Source organism: Arvicanthis niloticus, chromosome 13, assembly GCF_011762505.2.
Source record: "Arvicanthis niloticus isolate mArvNil1 chromosome 13, mArvNil1.pat.X, whole genome shotgun sequence".
In the NCBI taxonomy this organism is placed as follows: Eukaryota; Metazoa; Chordata; class Mammalia; order Rodentia; family Muridae; genus Arvicanthis; species Arvicanthis niloticus.
Window position 1 is genome coordinate 49595251 of NC_047670.1, and position 23990 is coordinate 49619240.

At 50.9% G+C, this 23990-nt stretch overlaps 1 long non-coding RNA gene across 11 annotated transcripts in view; it reads right to left on the reverse strand.

The window, feature by feature from the left end:
- The window catches only part of LOC143434100 (uncharacterized), an 88813-nt gene that overhangs the window by 54216 nt on the left and 10607 nt on the right, over positions 1-23990 (reverse strand). For 4 of the 11 annotated variants that reach the window (XR_013103340.1, XR_013103337.1, XR_013103338.1 and 1 more), the window contains exons 2-3: positions 21701-23200; positions 6866-20119 (exon numbers count right to left, since the gene is read on the reverse strand). This is a non-coding gene — a long non-coding RNA (uncharacterized LOC143434100). Of the gene's footprint in view, positions 1-4925; positions 20120-21700; positions 23201-23990 lie in introns of those variants that run through there. The other 7 variants (XR_013103339.1, XR_013103332.1, XR_013103331.1 and 4 more) reach the window with 7 other exon arrangements.

A 23990-nucleotide genomic window follows, 5' to 3' on the forward strand; every position in this document is an offset into this window, starting at 1 on the left:
TCCCAGATCTTCCTAAAGAAGGCTCTGATGCCGTTTGGTGACCCTACCATGTGCTATTCAGACCTATGATTTCCATTATCTCCTTCCACCAAGCTGCTAGACAGAGATGCACATCTGGCTTCCCTCTTGTAGATAGGATGCTGACACATCTCTTCTGTGTACCACATCTGGCCTCCACCTACCAGCCTTAGTCTTTTCCCTGGAGAGTCAGCACCAGACATTTCAAGGTTGACTCCAGGTTACCTTTGCTGTGTGGCTACGGGGAAGTGACTTTGCCTCTCTGAATCATAGCTGAGTTCTGAAGTCTCAAAGATGAGTGCTGGGTGGCTCCCAGAGCCTGGGTCTTCCCAACTGCACTGGTGCAGGCGGCCCTGTGAGATGCCAGAATGGCCCCTGGCAGTCGGTGGCTCACCAGGAAGTGAGAAAAACCCACAAAAGTGGGATTAACTTGTTTAGTGGGAGGCCTCAGCTGTGACATCTATGATTCTGTGACTTCCTCCTTCTCCCTCCCCTATTTTTCCAGAACAACACCTGAATGCGGGCAGCTGTCTTTTCAGAGTACCGAATAAAACCAGGATGATAGTGAGCAATAAAAGAATTGCTGATTTGATTCCTTATTCTTTCTTTTCTGGTACTTCCCGAGACTTCAATTATTTCTGCTATGGTTTTTCCTAGAACGGTTCATGGATCGCATGGAAACAAGTAACCTTCACGCCTCCCGTTTATCATACTCCCGTGATCCCCCTCAGAAATGTCTAAGCTCATCCCAAGTGCTCAGGCAGCACGACCCACTTCACACAACACATTAGCAAATTAATGTCGGGGTTAATTCTGATGTCAGATGGTGTACAAACCTGATCGACGTGCCAACGCCTCTGCAGGTGCATGAGGAAAGCCCAGGCTAGATGCTGGTGGTGGGCGTCATGGGGCACAGCCCAGGCAAGCAAAGGGATCTTGTTTTCACCAGAAGCTTCTGGCAGGGGCAGGCGATTGGAGGTGAGGGTCCTTCTGTGTACACATTGACTCTGACATGAGTCAGTGAATTCTCCATTGTCTCCTACTTGGCAAGATGGAGAAGTCCCAGCTTCCACTAGGAGGAGGCCTTAGAAGTCAGCAAGTGGCACAGTGTTTGGCACAGAGCCACTGTGTTTAAGGCTGAAGAACAGCTTTTATGGTCCATAGGATAGGGTCACAGTCATCACCGTTATCACCATCACCTCATAACTGACTGTACACTGCGACCAGCACTAGCACCACCACCACGTTAACACTGTTAGCCACCACCATCTTCTCACCATCATCACCAGCACCATCATCATAACCATCACAATCACCACTGTCATTATCATCACTTTCATTGCTACCATCATCATCACCAGAACTACTACCATTAACATTACCCCATCACCACCAGTAACTCACCATTGGCACCATCACCGCCACCGCCACCACCAGCATCTACCAACATCATCACCACCATCATCATCACAACCATCATCACCATGGCCATGCACCATCACACTCCATCATCACCATGGCAACACATCATCGCTATGACCACCATCACTACTGCTGCCATCCTGACCACTAGCACCATCACTGCCATCACAACAACAATCACAACTATCATCACCAATACCATCATCACCATCAACATTGCTGTCACAACCATAACCACCACTACCACCATTGATATCACCATAGCCACAACCACAGCTATTATCAGTCTTTAGTATCACCACTCTGCTGTCCCCACTACTACCATCACCATCAGTATCTTTACCATCATTCATCATTCTCATTCCCACACTCATAGCCATTGTTGTCCCTATAACCGTGATTTCCACCACCATCATGTTACTGCCATGTCCCCCATCACCACCTCACAGTCGTTATTCCCACCACAGCTGCACACTGAGCCTGCAGATTCCTGGCCTATTAGGCCTTCATGTGCCTGGTTTCAGGGCTCTGCCTTCTTAGAAGGGCTCCCCACCAGCAGGGTTCCCTACCAGTCACCTGCAAACCTACTGTGTTCTCCGGAACCCTACTGTGTTCTCAGTGCCATTGTCTATGCTTTGATGTCTCTATCTCCTAATTCCCTCTTTTCCTCCTCCTCTTCCTCTTTCTCCTCCTCTTCCTCCTCTTCTTCCTCTTCCCCCTCCTCCTGCTTAGGAGGGGAGAGTACCTGAGGCCTAAAATGATGTGCCAGAGAGATGATTCTCAATAAAAACTTTCAAATGAACAAATGAATAAATGAACAAGAACTTCCATAGTAGCCTTTACCCTTCAGGCTCTGGGTCTGAGTGTCCATATCTGTATGGTAACTGGTCTACTCAAGTTAGATCGGGGATCCATTGTTAACTTTTGTCTGCTTTACAGATGGAGACAGGGCTGCTGGGTCCAGGGGCTCAGGTGCCATGAAAGCCAGCCCTCTGCCCCTGCCTATAACGATGGCTCACACCCATACTGGACCCATAGCTCCCCTAGCTGTCAAGAGTGCAGCTCTCCCTCTGAAGCACATGCCAGATAATCTAGGAATAACACACTGTGGGATCAGTACAAGGAATAGAAAGACTCTATAGTTCTCCTGGGGACAGCATTGGCTCCCAGCAGCCCAGGATTGTGGGAAAGGTCCAGATGGCCTGGCCTTTATGGGGCTTCTAGGGCCTAGGACTTTAGGGAAACTCCTGGAAGGAGATTTGAAGCTCCCATAGCCCAGTGTTTCAGGGGAAGGCATTGTCTCAAGGAACGGGACTAACATAGCAGGTTGTCTGCATAGTGGAGCCCTCATTAGAACAGTTCCCATGTCTTCTGGGCCACAAGAGAAATTCAAACAGGATAGAACGCTGGGCTGTGGGACATTGCTGTGCTTGCTCCCTGGTCTGCCGCATGAGCTGTTCTAAGGCTCTGAGGCTTTTGTCCCCTCAGGTCTTTTTATCAATATTCTGCCGGCCAGCTTCCATCTGCTTCTCTGTCTCCCAGGACCTTGGTCAGGTCCCTGCAGCCAGAACTCTGGAGGTAGATGGGAGGAGTATGCTATACAAACAACATCATGTGTGCAGAAAAATCTGTGCCGAGGCTGGGGTGGCCAGGCTGGGTGCCCAGAAAGCATCTGACATTGAGCAGCTACTCCAGAGACTCTCAGGAGCTGCCAGTAAGAGGACAGAAGGAGCTGGGATGGACACCTCAACACAGAGCAGACAGGAAACATTTCCTATGAGCACCTCCACCTGCTACATGCATCCATACGGACCACGCGTCCACCTCCTCCATGCATCCACCTGCACCATGCATCCACATGGACCACACATCCACCTGCTCCATGCGTCCACCTGCTCCATGTGTCCACCTGCTCCACACATCCACATGGACCACGTATCCACCTATGCCATGCATCCACCTGCACCAAGCATCCACCTGTGCCATGTATTCACATGGATCATGCATGTATCCACATGCTTGCCAGTCAAGGCGTCCCACGGTACTAATTCCATGGCGTCCAATCCTTTCTTTAATCATTCACTGTGCTTGTAGCTAGTGTCAGGAAACTCTGTGCATATGGGTAGACTGGTACATCCAGGAGCCCCTAAGACCATTCCCATCCAACCTCCTCTGAGGCTCTGTTCCATTCCAAGAAGGTCTGAAACAGAAACACATCCCTGGAAACCACAGGTCAGATTCTGTCCCTAGGGTTCAAGTATTCACTTACAACTCCAGTCAGATGCAAGATAATGCCTCTTGCTGGAGGAGTAAGAATCTATGCCTCCTAAGCTCTAATCCCAAGTAGGGGGTCTAGCAAAACCCCTTACTAAGGAGAGGTCAAATGTGGAGATGAGCAACCCTTCCACTGTGCACTGTGGAACACAGACCACGCCTTTCACACTCTGTCTCATAATGGGCCCTCCCTGCTATGTTGGGAATAAAACATCAGAGGTCCCTTGGAATCTCATGTTCTCCATTGTTGTGAGGGCATCTGTGACTTAGCCTGAGCCATAGGAGAACAGTGGAAGGGAGAGGAGATGGGGGCAAAGCATTGGTTCTCAGCCTTTACTGTCATCCATGTAGACCCTGAGCTTCAAACTAAGCTATTTTTGCCCCAACCCTGGTGGATCCTGGGTGTTAGCCTGGGTAGATCATGGCAGAATTTTTGGAGGTGACACCTTTCATGCCTTCACACTACCTTGATCCCCTTCCAGAGATCAGTGAGGTGCTTGTAAACGGCCAGCATGGGAGGCCAGCAGGGATGTGCCAGGACTAGCACACACCCTCATGCACCCATTAGAGGGGCCTCGGGAGGTTCTGTGGAGATGATAGATGGCAGCAGACTCGGGGCTGCAGTTCTGAGGGTGCCTTAGCTGTGCTGCATGCTGGGCTAGGCCCTGCCAAAACGAGCCAGGGCCTTGGGGGGCAGACAGGGACAGAAGAACAGTTCCAAAGGCAAAAATAAATGGGATACTTATTTCTGGCACCTTTTATAGATCCAAAGTCACTTTGTTAGTTTAAGAATTCAAAATGTATAATGCATGGCTGGATTTGTTCATGAAATCATCATGTTTCAGTCTATTTAGAGAAAGAAGGCCCGATGGAGACGGGAACTTGTCTCTATGGGTTTTTAAACATTTTGGCAGGGGAGAGAGGCCATATGAAATGTCAGAGAAGGAGGTCAGGGGTCAAGGGGTGGTGATAAGCAGGAACCTGTTACCTACTTACCCTGTTATCAGTTCTCAGGCCTGCTATGGAGGGTGAAATGTTGGTGTCTGTGCTTTGGCAGATGTCCGTAAGTTTCAAATCCAGTACCCTGGCTCTGCTCTTGCCCAGGTCTGTCCCACTTCTCACCACAGGAGATCCTATGACCTCTGTCCCCTTGCAGTCAGAGAGCTCATGCTAAAGTGTCCATCACTGCAGACTTAACTCCCACTGTAGGATTCCACAAGACAAAGCTAAGCTCTTGGCTTGACAGTGAGGCCTTTAGGGTCAGCCTCTATAAAGGTCCTGGTTGGTGGATCACAATGGTCCAATATGTTCAATTGTATGCATTCACCTGAAAACACTGTCTTAGCCAATGTTCTGTTGCTATGAAGAAACACCATGACCACAGCAACTCTTATAAGGGAAAGCATTTAATTGGGGTTGGCTTACAGTTCCAGAGGTTCAGTCCAGTATCAGCATCACAGGAAGTATGGTGGCACACAGGCAGTCGTGGTGCTGAAGAAGGAGCTGAGAGATCTGCATTCGGATCCACGGGCAGCAGGAAGAGAAAGCCACTGGGCCTGTCTTGGGCTCTTGACACCTCAAAGCTCACTCCCAGTGACTACTTCCTCCAACAAGGCCACACCTCCTAATCCTTTCAAATAGTGCCCCTCCCTAAGCATCCAAACATAGGAGCCTCTATGGTTGGAAGAGGGATTCTTATTCAAACCACCACAGATACTCACTTGGGACTCTTGAGTCTCTTTCTTCCCCACTGTACCCTCCCCAGTGTGTGGCTGTTGTCCTCCCAGGAGAATCATGCACCGTCAACCTACCATCACTGATATTTGAGAGCAAAGTGTGTCTTGCTTTTGGGGTAGAGGAGCGTTCATCAGTGCCCAGGCAGCACCCCAACAACTAGCATCCTACTCACCTACTCCATCTCACACTTGATCCTACCACAGGTGCCCCAGGGCTCCTGGATGGCCATGGTTATAGATCCATTAGATGTCAAGACTGGATACTAAGGGCAAAAGTCTGAGAGGAGTCTGGGATAAGTCTCCCTACATAGCACACATGGAAGGGTTAGGGAGGCTGGGTTTGAGGGGCCAAGGACTTTAAAGACACAGGCCCATGGAAAAGCCCAGGCAAAGGGAAGCACATAGATAGAGAGAGCCAGACATGAGCTCAAACAAACAGATGCTGTGGACACTCAGCAAGATGATGGACTGGGAGGACAGGCACGGACCCTCAGATAGGATGGCTGGCACCATCTCTTTCCCTGGGTGGCCTCTGGCCCCTCCCAAAAGTGGTGGCTCCACCCTCTAAGCAGAGGTCAGTACTATCCATAAGGCCTGGGAGACTGAAAGGATTGAGCTTCTCAGCCACTTTTCTTGTCCCTGTACTTAGCTAAGTAGCCAAATGGAATCATATCAGCCCCAGCAGGGACTGAACCCTGTAGAAAGTCCCTTAGGTGCTGTGTTGAGAGTAGACTTCAGGCTCAGCAGACTTCTGAGGCAGAGAGCATATTCAGTCCCTGCAGAAGAGTCACTGGGCATGGTACAGGTGCCCAGAAATGACCTGACAGCTGCATGGTAAGAACTCAAACCGGGCAGTGGTGGTGCACGCCTTTAATCCCAGCACTTGGGAGGCAGAGGCAGGTGGATTTCTGAGTTTGAGGCCAGCCTGGTCTACAGAGTGAGTTCCAGGACAGCCTGGCTTACACAGAGAAACCTTGTCTTGAAAAACAAAACAAAACAAAAAACCCAAAAAGCAAAAAAAAGAACTCAAGCCTACTATGGATGATCATAGAAGAGGCGTTTCATGATCATTTAGTGAGGGCTGAAGCGGGAGGTGGGTATGATAGGGTGTGGCTGGGACCTGTCACAACCAGGTGTCTACAAGAGACCCAAAGGACCTTAAGGGCCCCCCTCCTCCAGTACTCCTAACCACTCCCTAGCTGCGGCCTTCCTGGAGTGGCTTGTGGGGCCCTCATCCAGGTTCCCAGGTCATCACAAGACTCTAGGAGTCCCATCCCTATAGGCTCACCATATCTCCTGCCAACCCATTCCCTTCCCTGATGCCCTTAGCTCTGTTGCCAGGCAGTGTGTCCTTTTCTAATCAAGCTCTAGTCCAGAGTGGAAGAGAGAAGGGTGGCTGGAGGGTTGACCCTCACCTTGTGCTTCCAGATCCCTGGGAGGCAGTTCACCAACCTCAGCAACACATCTTCTCTGCAGTGGAACATCCTGGGGTTAGATCCTCCTCTGTGCTCCCCCCATCTGAGTAGGTATTTGCTGAGTGGCTGAAAAACATTCAGAGGTTACTAGTTACTTTTCTCGTTGCTATAATTAAACACCTGAGAAAAATAACTTGGGAAAGAGGGATTTATTTGGGCTCACAGTTTGAGGGTACAGTCCATCAGGGCAGGGAAGATCCAGTGTGGTAGAGGTGTGAGCTGGCTGGTCACATTGTATCCTGACTCAAGAAGCAGAGAGAAGAGGGATACATAATACTCACTTTGTCCCATTTTCTCAGTCTGGGATCCCAGACATTGGATGGTGCCCCAGCACAGTAGGGTGAGTCCTCCCACTTCAGGTAACCTGTCTAGAACCTCCCCCATAAACACACCCAGAGGCTTGTCACCAAGGTGATTCTAGATCTATACAGATTTAATTAGCATTCCAGTCATAGGATGGGTGTAGGCAGTACAGTGCTTCCCTTACAAGGTGCCTTGCCTCTAGCAATTCCCTGAGAGTCCTCACAAAGCACTTCCTAGTTTTCAAAGAGGGAGCAGAACTGTACATCTTTGTTGAGGAAGGGACAATAGTGACAGGCATGACAGGCAAACGAAGTATGACACCTCTACAGGCTGTTGCTGCTGCCCTTGCGCTTCAGTGAGTGCTATGAACATGTAACCTCCCAGCAGAAGGGATGGCCATGGCCATGGCCCTGCCTTTGACATCCTTTGATGTCATTACCAGAGCCCCCTGAGGAAGGGTGGGGAAACTTGGATGGGTCTAGAATGAGAGTTGGGATGATGAGGTCACAGCCACAGTCCAAAGTCTGAAGAGAGCCCCACAGCGGGAGAGGTAGGAAGAACTTTCCTTGTGCCTTGGACGGTCTGTAATCCCATCTAGGCCTCACTTAACACTGAATGATCATTTTGAATCTCTCCAGCCCCAAGAACCACGAGAAATGAATACATGCTGTGTGAGGTCAGGATGTTGGTGGACACTTTGTCAAGAAGAAACAAGAAAATCAGCACAGTGGCTCAGGCCTCTCCTCAAGGACTCACTGAGGAAAGGATGCACAGCCTGTGTCTTTGGTATCTGTCCCATCTGTAGGGGAGATACACTGGTCTGGGCTACACCCAAGGATGACCCCCAGGACCAGCATGTAGCTCCCTGGCACAGTTACTGGTGATGATGACACGTTTCACACTGAATATTAAAGATATTTTGCACACACAGCAGATATAGCGGGACATTGAAAATGGTTGAAAGCACATCGGCCACAGGAACAGCCAAGCCCTATGCAGACTCCAAGAAGCTGGTGGATAGTGAGGAGAGAAGAGTAACTGGCTCCTGTTGCCCAGCTCATCAGAGATGCTTCCAGCCTCTCGGCCCTCAGAGAGGACAGGTGTCCACTCAAAGTTCTCGGCAGGTCCAGGAGTATCTACAACTCACTCCCAGAGTCTTGGCTGCAGAATAGCTTATGAATTAGAAAGGAACAAAGGACTGCAGTGAGTTCCTGTGGTCAGGACAGCTCCTCCCTCTCCCTGTTCTTCTCTGAGCCCCGCCTTTGCTCACACTCCAAGCTCTCATTCTGACTGTATGTTAAATTCTCGCCCCTCCTCTTCATCCTATACAATTGTCCTCTCTTCTTCACCCTATGCAAAACCTAGGTCACAGTCTTAGCCCCAAACTGAGCCTTTCTTGTCACAGTTTAGTCCCTGACCCTATTAACACACTAAACCTGGGCTTTAGCCGTAGGCTGCACATAGAACCTCTTCCTGTCTGCAGTTAGTTCTTGATCTTGGGAGGAAGAATCCGCCAATGTAATGCGGCCCAGCCCTAGTAAGTGCTTATGGGCTTGGCCCAGTGGGCTCTGTGCATCCATAGGACACCCTTGTCAAGTCTCATGCATCCTTAGAGCCCTAGCTATCACGCTATAGGCCTTAGCTTTGTCAGTGTGTCCTGACAGACAAGGCAGGGCATGTCTGCCCTCTCCCTGTAGGTCCTGGCTACTTGCTGGTGCACGTAGAAGCTGTTGAGTGCCTGTGCGTGAAGCAGAGCCCTGCAAGAGGCTTACTCTGGCTGTCACAGGAAGAGAAGGTTGCAAAGTCAACCTGTCTGGTTGTGAAGCCTGTATCTGTTCCTTGGCTGGGTGACACTGGGTATGATCATGGTTAATGTTGACTGTCAACTTGACAGGATCTAGGATCCCTGGAGAGACAATTGTCTGAAGAAATTTCTAGACTGTGTCAATGGAGATGACAAGACCCATTCTAAATGTGGGAGAGTGTTAGCATATTTCCACAGTCCAGGGTCCCAGACTGTATCTCTTCTCTGCCTACTGACTGGGGATACAATATAACCAGTAAACAGACAGCCCCACAGATGGAGCCTCAAACACCTGCTGCTAGCCTTCCCCACCGAGATGAGATGGACTATACAGTCAAACCCTGAATCAAAGCAAACCCTTCTCTCCTTCCTCAGGTAAGTTCATCACAGCAAGTAGACAAGTAACAGACAAGGAAAGTTGTTTAACTTCCAAGGTAGGCTTATCCTCGCCACAATGAGATGACAAGACTCATAGTTAGTGAAGATCACTGGAGAGTCACCAGCGACAGATCTCAGCCCTTACAATGAACCCTGGCCTCTGCCTAGATCAATCCATATGCTACATCATGGCCGGGCTTGATGTTCTCCACATTCCCTTCTGGCCTCTTCCAAGGACCTCCCCAAGCCCACATGGTGTTCCTACCTCCGTCCTAGGTCACCTTTCCATTCTCAGCCCCTAGGCTCTGGGAATAAGCCCACACTGTGATCCGCATGGTAAAGGACCAGAGCCTCAGCCACCCACCCAGGTTCATAAATCTGCCCCCATTCCCCTCAAGCCAATGTAAGCCAGGAGCCTGAAAATCCAATATATTTCATTTACAAGCTGGTCTATTACCCAATTCATAACAGATCTGTCACCCTGAGGGATCAATGCATCCGGAGGACGCCACATACATAACACCTATGTGTAATTGGGTTCCGGCTCCCTGGCATCTCACTGTACTGTGGGACCCTGGGGAGTAGCTCACAATCCTCGGCAGGGAGTATAGAAGCAGCCAAGAGGTACAGTGGAAAGGGGTATCAGTAGGTTCAAGTGGGCTAGTCACTTGGTCCCAGCCTTTCTGGCTCTGCTTCTAGCCCGTGGGTGACCCAACCAGCTCATTACAGTCAACACTGATAGAAAGACACACAGAGATAGCTGGTTCTCAGGCACCTGCAGGAATTACCCTGTCACTTGCTCAAAACCCAGAAGGACATCCTTAGCTTCTTTCGCAAAACAAGAGCCTAAAGTCCCTTCCCCAGCAAGACACCAAGCTGTATTCTAAAGGGGATGGAATGGCAGGCTTGGCTCCATTTGGTATGAACTGGTCTACAGATACCAGCCAAGCAGGGGAAAGAGGTACACATCAGGGCAGGAAGCTGCACATGTGGCCTCAAGTTCGGCAGGCAAGGTGTTGCCTCTGACAGCTGTCATATTTGAGGGACAGAAACTCAAGCAAATGGATAAGAGCCCACTCCAATATCATTGTGAATGGGGAGACTCGTGGCCTCCCAGGCTCCTGTAGCTCAATATCCTTATTGTCTGACTTAAGGAGGCTGTGTGAGGCAGGGCTGCAAGCTGGGTGCTTCTCCACCCCCATTCCTCTGTTCTGTAAGCCCGCTTAGCGCTGAGGTCCCCTGGAGCTCCCTCACCCAGCCCCATCCCTTCTCAACCTGCTATTGATTTTGATCACAAATGTGACACCCAGTAATGGAGCTGGCACCTCAGCCTCCTGAGGATCTATGTCCCAAAATAGGGGGGAAAATGATCCTGGCACAAGAGTTTTTCAGGCTGAGATGGAGTTATCGGGGCCACATGTATTTCCCACAGGGATGTATCTATTCCTGAGGCTGCTGCATAAATAGGTTTGGGGCCTGGGAAGCAGTACAGCCTTCTGTCAGATCCTCTGGGCCTCCAAGATAAGGATGCTGGGGTCAATCAATCAGCATGACCCTGGGCAAGCGAGGCTGCCCCTGTGCCTCAGTGTCCTTATTTGTCAAGCAGAGTTCTTTGCCCCTTCTAGTCAGGCCTCTGGCCATCAACAGAGGCTGCTCAGGTTGTCATCTTTTTTATTACTATAACAATGGTTTAATCTGTAGGGACACGTGTTAAAGGCTGGAGAGACGGTTCAACAGGTAAAGACATCTGCCAGAAAATCGGATGTCCCGAGTTCAATGCCCAAGGCCCACATTGTAGGAGGAGAAAATCAACTCCAAGTTGTCCTCTGACCTCCCCTCTCAGTCTGTGGCATGTATATGTGCACATACATGGGAAAGAGAAGCGACAGTCCAGCTATGGCCACAGCTCTTCCCTTCCCATACGCTGAGCAGATCAGAATGTGACAGCTGAGGGGGCACAACTCACAGGCATAGAAACTGAGGCCCAGAGGGAAGAGTTTGTTCAGTGGCATCACAGATGTCACTCAGAGCTGACAGAGGCTATAGCTGAGCTTCTGAGTGGGAGTCTCCTGTCTCCCCACTTACCCTGTTCATCCCAAACCTAACAGATCCCACACTGATAGCAGGGCTTTCTTGGGGCCTCGGGTGCTTAGAACTGGCCATTCTGGGAGAAGGATAGAGGGAGTGGAAGCTGGCGGGGTGGCGAGTGTCTGGCAGCTCCCAAGTACAGCATCCCGAGCTATGGCAATCCGTTATCCTTCTCAAAGCTGATGAGGGCGAGCATGAGGACAATTAGTCTCAGAATTACTGGTGGAGGAGAACGGTAAGAGAAAAATAAATTAAAAAGAAATCCATTGGAGCTGTAACTGTAATACAGTGTATCATAGTCAATTGAATCACAAATACAAGCTGGTCCCTTGTCGATTGATTTCAGCGAGTAAACAATTTAGGTATTTAAATTGGCAATTTGAGGGGGAAGGAGGCGGAGCTGGCTGGAGATCTGGAAGCATCATATTCAAGGTTGGCACAGGCCCCAGCTGCTCCTCAGCGGCAGGAAGCCCCTGCCTCCTGCCCACAAGCTGGGCGCTCCATCTAGAGGTCTGCATAGACCCCAGTTAGAAGCATGGCCACCTAAGCCAGTTGACTTGTCCCTCTCTCCTTCCATGCTTTCACACCAGGCATGGCTTCTCCGTTCCCATGTGAATATCCCAGCATTGGGGCTTCGATGGCAGGGTCCTTGTTTTACTTCCTGAGCCAAGTCTACATGTGTGAAGGGGATCAGAAGGAGGAGGGAAGAGCTGGAGGGGAAGAGTGGAGAAATGGATAAGGGATAGAGAGATAGATGGAGGAGTGCACGAAATAAGGGAGGGAGGAAGAGGAAGGGAGATGAAGAGATAGAGGAAGTGTATTTGGAGAGATGATGGAGGAATGAAGAGGCAGATGGAGGGAGAGATGAGTGGAGAGATAAAGAGAGAAATGAGAAAATGGATGAAGTGATAGTGGAGACAAGTGAGGAGGGAGATTTAGAAGGAAGATGGAGGGATATAGAGAGAGAAGGAAGAGAGACAAAGGGAAAGATGGTGGAAAGATGGGTGTAAGGATGGATGGATGGATGGATGGAAAAGTAAATAAGATCAGGTAAGTATAGAAAGATGGAGGGAGAAGGGAAGGGATAGATAATGAGATGAAAGGCAAGAAAGTGGTAGATTAGTAAACTGATGAATGGAAAGAACAGATAGATAGATAGATAGATAGATAGATAGATAGATAGATGGATGGATGGATGGATGGATGGATGGACGGACAGACAGACAGACAGACAGATAGATAGACAGACAGATGGACAGACAGTGGTGGGTTGGAGGTATATGGATACATGAAAAGATGACAGGTGGCAGGTGACTAAGAAGCCACTTAAAGCCAAGAAGGTAAAGTCATGTGCATGTCTAAAGGTCTTGGGTCTCCCAGCACAGTGGTGTTCTCTTAGCTGAGGATAGCTCTGAAGAACAGGTGCTCTCCTGCAGGCCAAGGGGAGCTCTCATACCAGACCTCTCGCCTGACCTCACATCATCTCTATGTCAGCAGCTGGCAGACAATATAGTGGAAGTCTCTCAAGTTCCAGTCAAGTTCACAGTCACAGCTCTGCTGAGCTGGGGCTAAGGTCACCCAAGAGAGAGGTAGCTGGCCCTGCAGGCAGTGGTCAGGTGAGCAACCCTGACTACCAGAGCGAGAAGCCTGACCACAGCTCAAGTGTCCCGTGGCTGGCACTCTAAGGACCTCATAATGAAGGTGGAGCTTGCCATTCATGAAAGAGCTTCCACCACACTGGGAATGCAGGAACAGAACTGTGGGGATCAGGCTTCCCACTTATCTCATCCTTACCTCTTTCCCACACAGAGCTGCAGCCTATGTCCTCTCCCTGGAACCTGGAGGTCTAATAACTCCTCCAACCAAGAAAGTGTAAGGGGCTAACACCAGGTGACTTCTGAGCCAAGGCCACAAAAAGCAGGCAGAGTTAACAGGGGTCCCTTCCTGGAATGCATCCTCCAGTTTGCCAGCCGGCAGGATGTAAGGAAGCCTGGCCACAAAGGGGAGCCACCTATAGGGTGTCTACACACAGGTCTCAGCTGGCAGCCTGTCTCAGCCAGGATGTGTGTAACCAAATGACCGTCAGATGAGCCCAACCATGAGCCTTTGGGTCACCCTAACCAATGCTAGGAGGAGCAGAAGTCAGCTGTCCCACAGGCACTGCTGAAGTGCACAGAGAAGTGATCAGGATGGACGATACTGAGATAGTTTGTTACACAGCACACTTACTGAAGCCTGAATCTTCTTCCTCCACTGCATATTAACGTTCCTGCTGTTTCTCCAGGTTCCTTTCTCTATCCTCAACCTAACTCAGGTTGTGGTAGCAGGGGCTACTGATACTCAACATCATGGACAGGTGACATGGAGCAGGATAGAGAGGAGGGTAGGGCCTCACTCACTCCTTTGGGGGAGCGGGTGGGGCTGTGTGAGACCAGTGCATGTATTTGGTCACTAGCCTGAGTTGTACCATGTTAAGCAAGGGCATGGGACTCATCAGTGATGTGAGCACATAGGACACACATAGGTGGGCATTAGCAGCACATAGGAGGTACCTGAGGGTGGGGCTTGCCTAGTACCTCTGGTCCCAGGATGTCCTAGATAGAGAAGGTTCCCCTGGGCTCTCAGAGAAGATGCTGGTGTACTCTGTTGTATAGGTAACAGAGTGATGGCCCAGTTGGGGCAATGTGCAGAGATAAGAAAGAGACTGAGTGAGACAGAATCCATGAAAGGGCTTCTCTAGACTTCCTCATGGCCTTGAGGTAAGAGAAGAGGGGAAACTGGTCTAGGTCACCTCCAGACACTGACAGTAGATTCCAGGATCATATCATCACATAGGACACGGAAGAGAGGAATACCCATGGCCCTCGATGTAGGAGGGAACTGGCCACTTCCAGAGGGTTCCAGAGACTCAAGCTTCCCAGTGAAACTAACTGAGTCAGGGTAGGTGGCTCTTAAGGTGAGAACCAAAGAATGGGTAGAGGAAAGGCTTTGGGATAGAGGGGGTTCAGCATGGCCAGGCCCGCCCTGTGCCCTGGTAGCACTAGCCATGGCTCCGCCCAGGCACAGTGTCCCAGCAGTCAGTCTGCATCAGCAGGATGGGGCCTCTCAGCCAGTATCTCTAGGGAGAATCCTGACCACATGGAAACCTCCAGGGAAGGAAGCCAGGCTTGAAACATCCATCTGCTTCCATGAGGCCCAGACTCCCACCTGACTCTCTTCTTCCTCCCTGAGCAGAGGATTCACTCTGAGATCCAAGATCATCTGCCTGGCCCTCACCTCACTCACTGCGTGAGGACAGGACAGGGCAAGTGCATGCTGTAGTGATCTTTCCAGAACCTGGATGGATAGCGAAGGTGAACAGAGAGTCTATGCTTAGCAAGATTGGATAGGAGAACCTGGCTTTGTTTCCTTGGGATCACCTTAGTCCATGGGGATGTACAGGTTCTACAGCTGCCACTGACCTGAAGGGACTTTCCCAGTTTGGTCTTTAACTCAGGTGGCTCCGCTGATAGCCCTTGCAAATAAGGCTTTTGCCCCAGAAGCACAGGAGTGTCTCAAGCTGCCAGTCATGAAACTTCTAGACAGTGAGTCCTGTGACAGGATTCTTGTGACTGCTGTCTGCCCCATAAAGGATGTGAGGCCCAGCCCGGTGATGGAATCCGAGCCATGCGCTCCGCGGGCCCATGTCACAACACTCTCACTGTAGAGCACACCTCACAGACAAGGAAACAAGGCTTGGTGAGGAAAAGTGGGCAGGCTGGGAAGCTGGAGGCTACACCACCCATAGCCAGCCAGAGAGGAGGGCAGGAGAACCTTAGAGAAAAGAGAAGAAAGGAAGGAGGCTGCAGATACCCTAGAGAGGAACTCCCACTAGGGGAGCATCTCTTATGAACCTGCTGGGTACCATGCCATGCTTTGCCGGTCTCCATCCTCCTCTTAGAACTGCCCTCCACCACAGCACCCCCTCCCTCTCTCCCTACCACACACAAACACACACATACCACTCCCCTGACTCCATACTTCCAAAAGAAATGCACAACTCAGTCTTGTCTGTCAGTTCTGGACCCAAGGTGTGCACGATGGGGAAGCCCAGCTCATGCTTGCTCTCAGCCTCCAAGAAGAGTGGGGTTGTGATCAGACTCCTGTCTGACTTGATTATTCCTTGGGGGAGCCTCTGTGGCCACTGCTCATGTCAACCCGTCCATGGACTGTCCCCACCCCAGATGGATACCTCAGATAAGGTGATCTCCTATGTGCCTAGACAGCCACATGGCTCTGGGCCTCCTGCTGCTCCAGATAGTGGGGCCTGAAGGTCATCCTGGCACTCCAGGCCTGAGGGGGAGGGGTGCTGGGTTTAGCCTGGCAGGAGCAGCTGTGCTTGTCAGCACTGTCCTGCGCTGTCCTCCTGCTGCCCCTCTCCTGAACTTCTCACCTGGAAAACTTGCTCCTCCAGGTTCCTTCGGAAGTGCTGACAGATCAGAAGCTCAGGTTAGCCAGCCTAAGCAGGGATATGCAGGCTGGAGGACCCCAATCATCCCATCATTAAGAGAGAGACCAGACCCTTCAAGGTACCAAAACTCTCTGGGGCAGAGGCAGAGACATATCCATCAGCCAGGCCCACAGCCAGCCCCTGCAGGCATGCCTGCCTTCAGAGTGCCATGCCCTTTCTATACCTCCCCCTTGGATAGGTTCTAGCCCAGCAACCCCCAACTTGGAGACCTAGGATAGAGACAGCCACAGAAAGAGAGCTGACAATGGTCACTTTGCCCTGCAGTTCCAGCCTGAGCTGGCCCTGCCTCTTCCTCCAAGGAGCATCACAAGTCTGTCCACAGCTGCTCCTCCCAGCATCAGAGGCTGGCATGTCCTCCAGCCGCCCTCGCTGCCCTAGCCAGCTCCTCACACCTGCAAGCAGGAGGTGTAAAATCCAATTTGCTCCTGACACCTCCATGGGACACCCTGGGGCCTGTGTTCACTGCTGCTACAAAGCTGGGAAGGTGGCCAACAGTTCGGGCTTGGGGTGTCTTATGTTTGCCCACCTGTCCCCTATCGCATAGTGTCAAGTTTCTTAGGACCTTAGGGATAGAAGCAGCCTAGAAACTCAGCATTACACAGCTTCAAAATTCCAACTCCCAGAACTAGGCAAAGCAGCCTGGATTGGGGTTTTAGACCCTCTCAGTGGAAGGGAGGGAGGTAAAGGATAAAGGATGAGAAACTTGATCTTCCTGAGTGTGAGCATCACCTAGACTTGGCTAGGATGTGCTTTGAGGGCCACAGGGACAGCCTAGGAGAAGAAGTAGCGCACTCTGGGCTGTCCACAGAACCTCAAGCAGTTATAGAAACAAGTCCAACAGGCTCTAGTGTCCTTTCCCACTTCGACCCATTTCTGCAGATCCCCAAGGCAACCTCAGGGTAGTAAGGTCTGAGAACTGAGCCCAACCCCTGTAGAATCCCCTGGTGAGACTGGGCTTCTCCTGGATCCTCAGGACAGACCCATCCATCAGAGCCAGAGGGCCTATGGAGTAGTAGGCCACACACTTAAGACTTTCCTACACCAAAGGGAGCCTGTCATGATATGACAGCAGAGAAAAGCAGGCAGGTCAAGTGCCACATTGCAGGCAGGCCAGTTTCCTGCTCCACAACACCCACACCAGGAGCTACAATATTATTTATTCTCTCTCTCTCTCTCTCTCTCTCTCTCTCTCACACACACACACACACACACACACGTACATATACATACACACAGGCACACATACATATATATGCATGCATGCACACAGACACGCATACACATGCACACACACATGTGCACACATACACATACATAACATACATACACACACACACACACACACACACACACACACACACACACACACCATACTCTAGCACTGTTACAATGCAAACTCACTCAACCCCTACATTGATAGTCCCACCCAGGTCCCAAAACCCAGTTCCTAGGGAAAAGCCCAACCCTCCTGTTTCCCTGGGGCTAGAGGTTGCCCCCAAGGTAAAGGAGCAGGCCTTACTGCTCTCTTCACCAAGAAAGGGCATCATGATAGCCAGGGTCCATTTCTCAGAAGAAGAAACAGGCCCTGTGACAAGTGGTCTGTCACATCCCTCGCTGTCTTTTTCCAGGTCTTCTGTGTCAGTTAACGCCTACACAGACTGTGGGGTCTGTCCCCTCCCCCCCCAATACCATTATTGCAGTTCCTATCCTGTCCAGCTTGCTGCTGCCTCCTGAGGTCCTCATCCCATGCCTGTCTTGGTCTGCGAAGCCCATCCCCATGGTCCTGTCCACATCCTCCAGCCCTGCACTCAGTGCTAGAATGTGAGTGGTCGCCTCTGCTCCTCGCCATGTTTACTTTCTCCCTTTGCACTGAATGCACCACGTCTGTCCCAACCATAATGTTCTTTCCAGATCCTCAATACAATCCCAGTGGAGATAAAATACCATTGACTGGCTGTGGGCAGAGGGGGCTGGAGATACCACAATGAGCAACAATTCCCTAAGGCCATAAAGCCTCCCTGGGACTTTGGAGAAGGACAGAGTCCAAAGGAGTTGGTAACTCACTCAGTAGCTGGTTCCTAGAGTCCCAAACCACCTGAAGCAGGAGGGCCAGGGTCTGTGAGGATCAGAGAAGCAAACGTTCCAAGCAGAGGAGATCCAGGAGAGGCTCAGAAGGGAGAGTTGATGTGGCAGAGCCCCACGGAGGGCCCCTGGGTTCAGGCTGAGGCCAGATGATGGGAGGGGATGATGGAAGGGAACTGGGTGCTGATAGCTGAGCCAGCCCAGGCAACCTACACTGACACTGTGGGATTGGAGCAGCCTGGGCCAGCCCTGAAATGTGCAATCCCCTATACTGCCAGCTTGGAGACAGTTGTCCTCTGAAGGGGGAAGGGAAGGGTGCCTCAGGCTAGCAGGGGGTCATTCTAGGGACTAGGGAAGTCAGGGACACAGATGCTTACTGTGAGGATAACAAAGGATCAAGGGGGCCCACCCATCCCCCACATTTACAAAGGTTTCTGTCTAGGAACCATCTTGTGAGGGAGAAGGAGGAAGGGCTCTGAGAGTGGAAGGCCCACATCCTCCATGCTGAGTGCCTACCGCTCCATTCCGAGGTGTGGGCCACCTACGCCCTTCCTTAGGTCCAACCCAGGGTCTGGGCTTCTTCAATATGTCAAGCTTGTCACTCCTCCCATCTAAGCAGCCTCCATGGGATGCTGTCCCCCTCCATGGACCAGTCTCCAAATGTCTTCCAAAAATCAGTCTCCCATCATCTGATCTGAGCCCCAACCCAGGAGCCCTCCGTGGGGCTCTGTCACTTCAATCCTCTCTTCTGAGCCTCTGGTGGATTTCCTCTGCTTGGAATGTTTGCTTCTCTGATCCCCATAGACTCTAGAATGTTCTCTAATATTCCTTGCTCCTTAATGAGGCACTCAGGGCTCTGTTCAGCACCGGCCAGCCTCCCTCCCATCCCTGCTTGGCTTTGAACAGATGTGTATCCCCAAAATCCCAAGATAAATCCCAAGATGAACCCTGAGCCCCAAGGAGAGGGTATTTGTGGCAGGACCTGGGAGGCTGACCGGTCAGGAGGTAGGTTATCTCCAGAGAACGCCCCACCTCTTCCTGCTGTGTGGAAACGAGAGGAAGAAGTCCTCCGCCGACCCCACTCACTTCGGCCTCTGGGGCAATGCTTAGCAAGTATCGGGGTTTCTAAGCTCCCAAGTCTGTGGCACTTGTTTGTCACAACCAGAGCTGATGGGGACTCACTCGGGTGCTGAGCTAGGTCCTGGCCCACTAGGGCTCATGGTGGGTGTCGGCTTCACCAGGCAGGACAGTTACATTGTTCAAGTGGAGATTATGTGGCCATCTTGTGTCTTCCTGGAGTCTGGCCAGGCCCAGCACAGAATAGCACTGAATGACCACTACAGATAGGACAGTGTAACTGTGGGGTGGCTGGATGAGCAACCGGCTGGGAGGAGGTGGTCAGGATTTCAGCTGCACTGAGACCACACCCCCCTTTTTAATGGGGATGATCCATGGGATAGGATGCCTGAGGATCCTGATAGCCAGTGAGGCCCATGAACATGTGTTGTGGTGACAACAGACAGGAATCACACAGGGTCAGGTCATAAGGTGCCCTGGTGACAGTCCTGAAGTGCCTTGAGCCTCTGATACGGATCTAGTCTGGGCCATTCCTGACCCATCCCTCCCAAGGTCAGGGATTTACACTGCCCCTCCCCCATTCCCCATCACTCCCTTCTCTCTTAGGCCTGAACCTATGACCCTACGACTCTTCCAGTTCCTCTTAGTCATTCTACCACCTTCTCTTCTGCTTCTACTTCCAACTGAGCCTACCTGGTACTCAGTTATGTACCTGTTACCTGCTCCTCCAGGGTCCAGCTCAAGGGGCCTCCAAACAATACCAGCGAGCAGTCCGGGTGTCCTAGTCAATGTTCTATTACTGTGAAGATATACAGTGACCATAGTAATACTTATAAAGGAAACCATTCAATTAGGGCTTGCTTACAGTCTCAGAGGTTTGGTCCATTATCAGCATGGTGGCACACAGGCAGACATGGTGCTGGAGAAGGAGCTGAGAGCTCTACATCTGGATCTGAGGAACAGGAAGAGAGAGACAATGGGCCTGGCTTGAGCTTTTGAAACTTCAAAGCCCACCCCTACTCCAGCACACTTCCTCCAACAAGGCCACACCTTCTAATCCTTTCAAATAGTGTCACTCCCTAAGCATTTAAATCTATGAGCCTGTTGGGGAGCATCCCTATTTAAATCACCACACCAGGAAAGCCTAGTCTGAGAGTTAGCTCCTCATCTGTTACCAAGCCTCTTACCCAGGGCAGACTAGTTCCTCCTGAGTCTCAATATCCTCCATGCTATGTGACTAGTGCTCAGCCCACACCTCCAAGCTAGATTTGTAATCCTCCAAAATTCCATATGATTCAGCAGCCTTTCCCTGGGGGCTTTGCCAGGTCCTGGCTGGGGACATGGAGTTAAATGCTCCTCTGGGTCCTGTGCAGAGCACCCAGCCTCTGACTGTCATGTCAAATGGCCTGAGAGGAAAAAGAAGGCTCTCCCAAATCCTTCAGACCCAGCCATGCCATTTTTCTGCTCCCAGCCATGGTTTCCAGTTTCTCCAGCCCCTGGGCTATCCCATGGTTAGATGTCCTCACCACCTTGGAGCAAGTGCAACCTCCAGCCACAACACCACATCCCCCAGCCCCAGGAGCTCTGTGCCCTGCTTGTTCCTCTGAAAGTTGAACCTCAGCCATATGGCACTTAAAGGTTTGCTGACAAGACCTTGGACTGGAACAGATGGGCCCATGCTTGCAGGGTGCACCAAGAAAGGGTCAGGGCATGGCTGGGGTACACCGAAAGGTGAGGCTTGGGTATCTGGGCTACAGCTTCTAAAAAGCTGCAGGGCTCCAGAGAGATGTGTGTGTGTCTGTGTGTGTGTGGGGGGGGGGTTACATACAATGCTGTCTGTCCTCCCTATCCCTCCTAGGACTGTGCTCACTTCATTCTTGCCCTCCAGACTGAGAGTGGCTGGAACTAGCACAAGTGAAAAGAAAAAGAAGCAGGCAGTAGAGACATGGCACCCCATGCCTAGCTGACCGGGGCCCAGGCACTCTTCTTTTCCACAGCAGAATGCCTCTTCTCAGCTTTTACACCATGCACCAGCTGGACAGTAGATCTCAGGGTGGCCAAAGATGCTGTCCCTATGTTGGGGAGATGAGGTCTGAACAGAGTCCTGGCCTAGAGTCACCCCTGGGAGCAGCACTGGCACTATCCACAGTGCTGAGACTTGGCTGCCAGAGGTAGGGGTACCAATGGGACCTGTGGGTACCAAGGCAATGGCAGGTATGGTTGCACAGGGGCACTGGGAGTGAGCAAGGCACCAATGTCCCAGCCACACACACCAGCTATAATTGCCCAGTGATGCATGGTGGGGACCTTGGAATCATGGAGTCTCCATATGGGCTGATTTCTGCATCTAAGATAGTGTCTGTGCCAGTCAGTGTAGCTGTGGAATGCATGCATGTATGGATGAATGAATAAATGAATGGATGAATGAATGAATGGTGATGGAAAAGGGCCATATACCCCTAAGTGTCTTTTTTGGTTTTTTTGTTTTTTTTTTTTTTTTTAAACTGGGCTCAGCAAGGTTCTGGGATCTTACCTGGGGGTTTCCTAACAAGCTGAGGTCAGAGCTCAGAAAACAAGCCACCCTGGCTTGCTCTTCTCCTTCATTTGCATAAGGATGAGTCTTGCAGGATTCTCCTGCCCCAGCTAGAGCAGGTCTCTGACAATGCCAGCTGTGCCTTCTTTGTTTCCCTGGCTCCTTGGATCTTCAAATCCCAGAGGAGATGGAGGTTGAGGTGTGTATGTGTGGGAGGGTGGGGGGTCTCCAAAAATTTGCTGCCAAGAAAGCCTACATTAGGTGAGACCTCAAAATATAAGACAACAGGCTAAACTTTAATAAACAAGGAACTATTGGTTGGCTACAAGACACCCCTGAGTGTTTCCTAGGGTATGCCACACTAGAGGAATTGTTCGTTCTCTCTCTCTCTCTCTCTCTCTCTCTCTCTCTCTCTCTCTCTCTCTCTCTCTGTCTGTCTGTCTCTCTCTCTGAAATTCAAAAGTCCCTAGACATGTTTTGTTGGGCTCAATCCAACAGCAGGGGATTCCACAGGCCAGGCTCTGCCCAGTGTTTCTCAGAACCCACATCTCTCCCCCACCACACCAGTGCAACCAGGAATCCACACTGAATACAAGGGCTGGATCAGGGAGAATAGCTAGCAAGCCTTGAGACTGTCAGGTGCCAAGCCGGGCTCCTTTGTAAATTCTAGCACAGACTGTGTAGGACACAGCAAAGCCATCTGAGGGAGTCACTGTTATTTAGGTCTGTAGGGCCCACCCCTTCCTGCTTTGCCCCGAGACATCCCAACTATCATTCATTATAAGGCTCCACTATCACTGCAGAGACAGTGCTAACTCCATATACCCTCGGGGCCTCTCCTCTCCAGAGGGAGAGCCTGTGCTGTACCTCCTCAGCGGTTGGAGAACACAAGGGCTTTCCTGAGCCTTCTGACCTCTCATGTGAAGGGTCAGGGCTAATCCACAGCCAAACAACCAGCTCAGGACTGGGTAACCAGGACCAGGCTCAGGGTATGAGCAGAGCCAGGACTCAGTATCAAGCATGAGGGACTCTGTCAGTAGCCAGAGTCAGGGATCCCAAGTGTTTAGGTGACACTCAGTGTTTGCTTGTGAGCTCTCCATTTGTAGGGATGAGTCCAGACCATTCATGAGTTGCCAGGGCTGCCCCAGCAGGGTTCATGATCTCCTTGGATCACAGATGTCTCACAGAACATGGGCCTGGCTTGTCAGAGTCTCTGGGGGCCAGTGTTCCTCAGGTTAATGTAGTACCTCCAGATGTATCATAGCCTTGTCTCACTCATAATGCTACCAGATGGTACTGGGCACCCAGCTTATGAAGCCTCAGTTACCAGAGAGAGGTTCTGGTGGGCAAGTACCCATTTTTTTTTTTTTGTTCATAGGGCCCTATGTCAGTTTGGGTGAGACTAGCAGGCTTCCAGGTTCCAGGCTGGTGTTCCTGACTGTCATCTTTCTGGTGTAGCTGAGTCCTGCTCCTCCGCACTGGTGAGGGAAGACGGCGAGCCTACACGAGAGGAGAGTGAACACATTCTCAGTCTGCTATCAACACCCTCCAAAGAGCTTATTAGAAATTAATATTTAATTCTCTTCTGTGGATTTAGCTTAATTATTCAATTTATTATTGCAATTACTGAGAAGCACCCGGAAGCAAAATTGCTTGCTTTGAACAGAGTAGAAAGCTTGGGGGGGGATAATCTTGCCGAGTACATCCCAATTTTCAGAACATTCATTTTGCAGCCTTCACCTCAGGGATTCCTCCTTGAGTCCCTCTGAAGTCTCTGTTGCTGCAGTTAAAAAAAAAACAAAAAAACAAAAAAAAAAAAACTTTTTTTTTCCTCTCTCAGAAGGCACTAATGATGCTCCTGCCTCCTGAGTGTTTCTTCCTTGTATCTATGGGGAACCCTGAAGACAAGGGCCTATGTCTCCCTTCCACATCATTCTTAATCTACCCAGAAAAACAACATGGGGGGAGTGAGGAAGAGGATGGTAGAGGAAGGAGGGCCAGGGAAGACAAGACAGGACCTCTGATCTGTGTGCCTGTCCTCATCTCCTTGCTCTGGGGAAGGAGCCAGTACCATTTTATAGGTTCTAACACCAGTGCTCTACAGAGTTCAGCCAAGTGTCCCTGTCACCTCGGGGTGTGCCCAGAGCCCCCACTCAGCACAGAGCCTAAGCCTGGTGCTAGTGCCCTATTCCAGATGCTCACACTAATTTCCTGGAGGAGTGCAGAGGTCATGGAGTAGGCACAGGCAGGTTGGATGGCCTTGGGGGCTGAGACCATACCAAGAAGAGGA